The sequence below is a fragment of the Portunus trituberculatus genome, chromosome 49 (genome assembly GCF_017591435.1).
Source record: "Portunus trituberculatus isolate SZX2019 chromosome 49, ASM1759143v1, whole genome shotgun sequence".
Taxonomy (NCBI): domain Eukaryota; kingdom Metazoa; phylum Arthropoda; class Malacostraca; order Decapoda; family Portunidae; genus Portunus; species Portunus trituberculatus.
The window spans coordinates 13,397,860-13,405,359 of NC_059303.1; the positions used below are offsets into that span (position 1 = coordinate 13,397,860).

The 7,500-nt window shown below is 39.0% G+C and overlaps 1 protein-coding gene across 1 annotated transcript in view; it reads right to left on the bottom strand.

Annotated features, from left to right (window-relative positions):
* LOC123499357 (egalitarian protein homolog) overlaps positions 1-7,500 on the bottom strand; it is a 60,816-nt gene that overhangs the window by 50,704 nt on the left and 2,612 nt on the right. The gene's annotated exons all lie outside the window — the stretch shown is intronic.

The window sequence follows — 7,500 nt, forward strand, 5'->3', positions numbered from 1 at the left end:
ATTGTCCGAGTGTAGGTTGGGCTTCCTCACTCGGGGCAACGGTTTCCTAGCGGGTGGGCTTTGAGATAGGAGGTACCCCCCCAAAAAGTATCCCCTTTAGCCCATAAATTCCCGTGAAAAGCCCACATGGTATAAAAAAATAAATATAATAAATTAGTATATTTGAACGAAACCAGCCACGTAATTCAATAACTCTTTAGTATCCTTGGTATAATTATAATTCCCTTCGTTTTTGCGTGTTAATCAACCTAATGTAAAGTAACGAGGGCAGTTATGGAGGTGTAATTGTCTCTATTAAACCCCCAGACTTGTATTACGTAGTTTCTATAATGAGTAATGTGAGTAATGTCTCAATCAATCCTAAACTAGCATTCCGTTGGTGTTTGGTGGTATTTTAATGAGTAACATGAGTGGTGGGGTGTTATTATGTTTCCATCAGCCCAAGATTCGCATTCCGGAGCAGGTTGGAGGTGTTCTAATGAGTAAAGCGAGTAATGAAGTGATGTTATGTGTCTTTCGATCCCCAGACTTGCATTAAATAGTGTTCTGATGAGTAAAGTGAGCAAAAAAGTGTTATAATGTCCCTTTCGACTACCAGACTTGTATTGAATGACCTTGTATTAAATAGTGTTCTGATGAGTAATGAGTAATGAAGTGATATGATGTGTCTTTCGATCCCAAGACTAGCATTTCGTAGGTGTTTGGTGGTGTTTTGATGAGTAATGTGGGTGAAGTGATGTAATGTCACTTTCAACCTTGCATAAATAGGCGTTTAATGAGAAATACGAGATATGAAGTGGCCATGTCTTTAATGGGTAATAACATGGGTTGTGAAATGTTGCCATGTCTTCAACGGCTAATATGAGTGGTGAAGTGCTGTCATGTCTTTAGAGAGCAAAGAGTGGTGAAGTGTCGTCATGTCTTCAACAGGTAACATGAGTGGTGAAGTAATGTCATGTCTTTAATGGATAATATGAGTAGTGAAGTGATGTCATGTCAACAGGTAACATGAGTGGTGAAGTAATGTCATGTCTTCAACAGGTAACACGAGTGGTGAAATGATGTCATGTTTGTGGTGAAGTGATGTCATGCCTTTAATGGATAATACGAGTGATGAAGTGGTCATATCTTTAATAGGCAAAGAGTGGTGAAGTGTTGCCATGTTTACCACCTAAGCACCATTCTATACCAGCGGTGGCGACACAAGTAAGAGAGCACGCCTTCTGCATTGGAATATCCACTGACCACCTCCATCTTACCACTAGTGACGTTTTCAAGGAGTAACGTGGCTTATCATGAAGGAGTAATGCAGACAGTAACCCTTTCACACTGGGACACACTTTTACCTTGAGATCTGTGTACAATTAGACCATTTTATTGATATTAGAAAGGCTCTATGGAGGTCAGGAGATTAATGCAAACAATCTTCACTAGTTTAATCCCATACATAAGTTTGAAGCTGTGTAAAATCACCAAATAGACAGCAGAATGAATATGGAAACACGTCATGGTACTGAAGATGTTAATGGTCACAGTCTTCACTAGCTTAATCCCCTACATAAATTTCTGAAGCTGTATAAAATCACGAAATAGACAGCAAAATGAATATGGAAACGCGTCATGGTACTGAAGGGATTAAGTTCAGTAGCAGAGATTCCTGAACAAAGAAGTGAGTACCTCTATACACTCGGAAAGACTTGTGGTTATCTCGATCTACCTCACTAATGGCATCCCTTTTGTTACTTTATTCTATTGTAATGCGTAAAGTGACCCTTAACCCCTCCAATACCATGACGCGTTTCCATATTCATTCTGTTTACTATTTGTTTATTTTATACAGCTTGAGAAACTCATGTGGAGGATTAAAATAGTGAAGACTGTAGCCATTAATCTTTTGACCTCCATTGAGTTCAGAAAATGTCAATAAAATGGTCTAATCATGCTCAAATCGCAAGGTTAAAATGTGTCCCAGTATTGAAGGGGTTAAATAACATTCTATTAAAAAGATTCCTAAACAACTGAGTACATCTAGACTCTGAAAGACCAGTAGCCATCTAAAGCTTGAATAACCCTTCTACAACAGAGATTCCTACACAAGTGAGTACATCTATAGACTCAGAAAGACTAGTAGCCATCTCTTACTTAAGCCTTCCCTTTGTTATTTCTAAAGCGCAATGCATAGAACAACCCTTTAAAGTTTCATTATATAACAGATTCCTAAACAAACAAGTACCTCTATAGACTCAGAAAGACTAGTAACTATCTCTATCTTATTATCATCCCTTGTTACCTTATCCTAGTGCAGTGTATAGAACAAGCCTTAAAGTACCATTCTATAACAGTGAATCCTAAACAAGACTCGAAAGATTAGTGGTTATCTCTCACTAATTGCATCCCTTGTTAACTTATTCTGAAGTACAAAACATCGAACAACTCTTAAAGTATCATTCTATAACAGATATTCCCAAACAAGTAAGTGAGTACCTCTACACTGACACAGAAATACAGTAGCCATCTCTCTATCTTACTAATGGCATCCTTTGTTTCCTTATTCTAAAGTGCAATTCTAAAGATTCCTAAACAAGTAAGTGAGTACCTCTATACTGACTCAGAAATACAGTAGCCATCTCTATGTTACTAATGGCATCCTTTGTTCCTTTCTTCTAAAGTGTAACGCACAACCCAACCCTTACATGACTAGTGGGTATCTATCTTACTAACGCCATACCTTGCTACCTTATTCTAGTGTGATGCATAACACAACCCTTACATTCCTCTATAGACTGGAAATGACTAGTGGGTATCTCAATCAACAATGGCGCCTCCCTTGTGTTACCTTACCTAGTAGCTAACCATCACTACACCTGCCAGAGAACAGTGACGTCATTAAGCACAAATTACTATTCTGATCAGCACCACAGACCAGAGTACCTCAAGGCTGGGCAGTGGAGCATCAGAGACAGTGTGCCCTTCGCCTACCGGTAAAGGGTGTTATAATGGGAATGTCTGTCTGAATAAGGTGATTGCGTTGCCCTATGACGGAGAATGTGTGGTTAATTAAAGATGGCTGACGAGAGAAAGAGAGCGTGAATATGAGGAACATTAAAAGCTCTGCCAGTTCCTATACACACGAAGGTTCTATGATGTATATATATATTTTTTTCTTTTTATGTAAGAGGGGAAAGCTGGCCAAGGGCAACACAGAGTATAAAAAAATGCACACTAGTAATGCCAGTTTCTTAATCAATCATACCTTTCTCTGGTAAACTCTGGAACTCCCTACCTGTGTCTGTATATTCAATTAAGGAGGAGGTTTAGATATATTCATCCCTTACTTTTGGCTAGTCCTTTCGGATCTGTAAGGGGACTGACAACTAAGTGGGACTATCTTTCATTTCTTTTTGTTGCCCTTGGCCAGTTTTCCCCTCATACATAAAAACAAATATCGCTAACATTGCCTCAAAATTCTGCATTACGCAACAATGAAAAGGTACACTGGATAACTCAGTACCCTTGGAGCTACGTGTACCCTCATGGTGTACCACAAAAGTGCGTCAGGTCAGGGGCCTCAACAGTGAAGAGGTACAAGGTGACAGGTGGACATTGGTGAGCTTTATAGAGGCTGCCACGTCTCAGTCTCCTTCATCTTTACCAATACACTTAATTGCAGAGAGGAATGGATGCTACTTAACCCCTTCAGTACTGGGACACATTTTTACCTTGAGTTTTGGGTATGATCAGACAATTTTATTTACATTAGGAAGGGCTGAAAAGTTAATGGCTAGACGCTTCCCTATTTCAATCCCCACATAACGTTCTGAAACTGTATAAAATCACCAAATAGTAAGCAGAATGAATATGGAAACGTGTCATGGTACTGAAGGGGTTCAAAAAATACTATATGGTTGAGTTAAGTTAATCTATACATGAGAAGGACCGTGGAAATGGGAGTGTCACGTGTAGGTTCAGTTCAGTTGTTGGGAGTGTTACCTTCGCATCGGCACTCCGGACTCCCTTATGTTTCTTTTATTGTGTTGCCAGTGCTTCTTTTATTTTTCTTTCTCTTATTTGACAAAACTTGTGGAGCGTATTTTTTTATGCTCTCTATATTATATATATATATATACACACACAAAAAAAAAAAAAAGCACTTTTCCTATGTGGCTTCTTCCAACTTCACTTATCTTCCCTACGTTCCTGTGGTCTTGTCTTAACCGCCGCTATTTCAGCCTCGCTAGTGAAGGAGGTCGGTAAGAAAATAAGACTTCATAGTTCTTTTTCTATAACGGCGAAGTAGCATGAACGTTTCTGAGTTAGGTTTATATAAATTTGAGTTCATCATTCCACTGCTAATCCCTTCATTGTGTAGACCATGAGTAAATAAACAAAAGGAGGATATGATTAAATAAATAAATAAATAAAAAAACAAAACTCACAAGAATAAGAAAATAAATAAACGAAATTGAATAAAAAATCAAAAAAATAAAAATAAAATAAACAATCGTACACAAATCTCAAGGTAAAAATGTGTCCCAGTACTGAAGGAGTCAAGTGTGTTTTTACGATTTAAATGAAGGATTCACAGTACTTTTGCATTATTAAAGGGAGAAACAGTCTTATTATCCCGGCTAGTCATCTCTGTGGCCTCTGAAAACAGTCGCGGTGAGGAAGCAAAGCGTTTCTACATATACACTATTTCAAAAGGCTCTAGCAGAAGTAACACGGGTTTTTAAGGGTGTTTTTACGATTTAAAGGCTCAAGCAGAATAACAGTACTTCTAAATTATTCAAAAGGAGAAACAGTCTTAATATCCCGGCTACTACATATATACTATTTCAAAAGGCTCTAGCAGAAGTAACACGGGTTTTTAAGGGTGTTTTTACGATTTAAAGGCGGGAATACCAGTACTTCTAAATTATTAAAGGGAGAAACAGTCTTAATATCCCGGCTACTACATATACACTATTTCAAAAGGCTCTAGCATAAGTAACACGGGTTTTTAAGGGTGTTTTTATGATTTAGATGAGATAATAACAGACTTCTACGGACTTCCACATTATCAAAGGGAGAAACAGTCTTAATATCCCAGCTAGTCATCTCCGTGGCCTCTCAAAACAGCCGTGGTGAGAGAGCAAAGCGTTTTCTAAATACACGCTTACACTCCTAACCGCATGACACACAAAATTTCAGTAGTTACGGACCGGGACTTGCAAACACGCCACGCAATGGTATACACTTCACCTCGCCACTGTACACTGAAGGTAACGTAAGGTACAATATTAACCACCTTCAGTACTGGGACACTTTTTTTTACCTTGAGTTTTGTGTACGATTAGACGATTTTATTTGCATTAGGAAGGGTTTACGGAGGACAGAAGATTAATGGTCACAGTCTGCATAGTTTTAATGACCACATAGGTATTTGAAGGTGTGTAAAATCACCAAATAGTAAGCACAGTGAATATGGAAACGCGTCATGGCATTGAAGGGATATTAATAGTACTAGTATGTAGATCCAGACGAATGTGTACAGTGGGTGGGAGGGAAACACAACCTCCTATATCCTCTGTAGTGTTTCCCTATACTCCTCTGCATCAGCTATTGTTTCCCTACACTTTTCTGCATCAGCTAGTATTTCCCTATCACCCACTCTACGCGACCTAGTTAGTTAGTTGGTGCAGTCACAGGGAAGATTTTACGTAGACAAATATAACCATAGGTAGTGACAGGTGGTAATAGGAGGTAATAGGAAGGTAGGATTTAAATAAAGGGATTGCCACGTGTTGAGTCTAATGGCTTCTTGCAGCTCACCTTGTTATCTTAGGTCTAAATGTTAAAACTTGATAATAATTCGGTCAAGTACACAAATATAAATAGCAAAACAAACAGCAACTGACCTGGTGACCTAACGAAGCTAAGAGGCTAAATCTGAAGTGTCTTGGCTTTCTTGACCCCTTCAGTTCCTTCCATGACGTGTTTCCATATTCATTGTTTACTATTTGGTGATTTTATACAGCTTCAGGAACTCATGGCGGGTGGGGGGTTGGGGAGGGGGTAGGATTACAGTAGTGAAGACTGTGGCCATTCATCTTCTAACTTCCATAGACCCTTCCTAATGTTGATAAAACCGTCTAATCATACCCAAGTCATGATAAAAATGCGTTCTAGTACTGAAGGGGTTAAATAGATAACCTTATTAAACATGAATGAAAAAAAAAAAAAAGCAAACTGAATGAATGACCTTACGAAGTTCACAAAGCTACACTGATGGCATTACTGAGTCTTAAGGGTTGTGACTTTTCTTACATAGGCCAACACTCGTCTCTCTTACGTTGTTCTCTAAGATAAGGAACACAACAGGTACAGAATGGAGTTAGTATATGGCTACCTAGTCTTTCTAACTCACCCACGCTCTTGTCTGACGTAACAAACACAGAAGTAGAGAATAAAATTAGTCATTTTGTCTTATAAGTCTCCCATGCTCTTGGCCAACGTATGAAGTACAGAAGAAGTACAGAATAAAGTTAATAGATGATAATTTTGTCTTCTAAGTCTCCTATGCTTTTGTCTAACATAGGAAACATAGAAGAGGTAAAAATAATAGAAATAGTAGATTATCACTTGGTCTTCAAACTCTTCTGTGCTTTTGTCTAAGGTAACAAACACAGAAGAGGTAGAAAATAAAGTTGATACATAATTGCCTAGTCTTCTAATTCTTCAACACTATTTTCTATGCTAACAAACACACAGGTAAAGAATAAAGTTAGCAGATGGTTACCTAGTCTTCAAACCCTCCCACGCTTTTGTCCTATGGTAAGAAACACAGAAGAGAGAGCAAAATCAGTATATGACCATTTTGCCTTCTAACTCTCCCACACTAAGGTAACAAACACACAGGTAAAGAATAAAGTTAGCAGATGGTTACCTAGTCTTCAAACCCTCCCACGCTTTTGTCTATGGTAAGAAACACAGAAGAAATAGAGAATAAAATCAGTATAGGGCCATTTAGCCTTCTAATTCTCCCACACTCTTGTCTAAGGTAACAAACACACAAGTAGAATCTGCATTGCCCGCTGTCCAGCCACAAGATTATGCTCCAAGCGCTTCAACATCACCATTTGAGGAGAGAGCTCACCTGACACCACCACCACCACCACCACCACCACCACCACCATCACCACCTTTACCCATGTGTGACTTCCCCTCCCCTTCCTCCCCATCTCCTTTTTCTTCTTCCTCTCCTATCCACCCCCCACTCTGGCCTTGACCGTGCTCCTTGTAGCCTAGGAAGGTTCTCTGATGCGAGGTAATGAGTCTCTCTCTCTCTCTCTCTCTCTCTCTCTCTCTCTCTCTCTCTCTCTCTCTTCCAACAGTGAGTCATTTCCTAGTTAAGTGTTTTTCTCACCAAGGATTGAATATCTACCTGAATAATTGATACATTTCATAACTGACTGACTGACTGACTGACTAACTACCTGACTGATTGACTAACTGACCGAC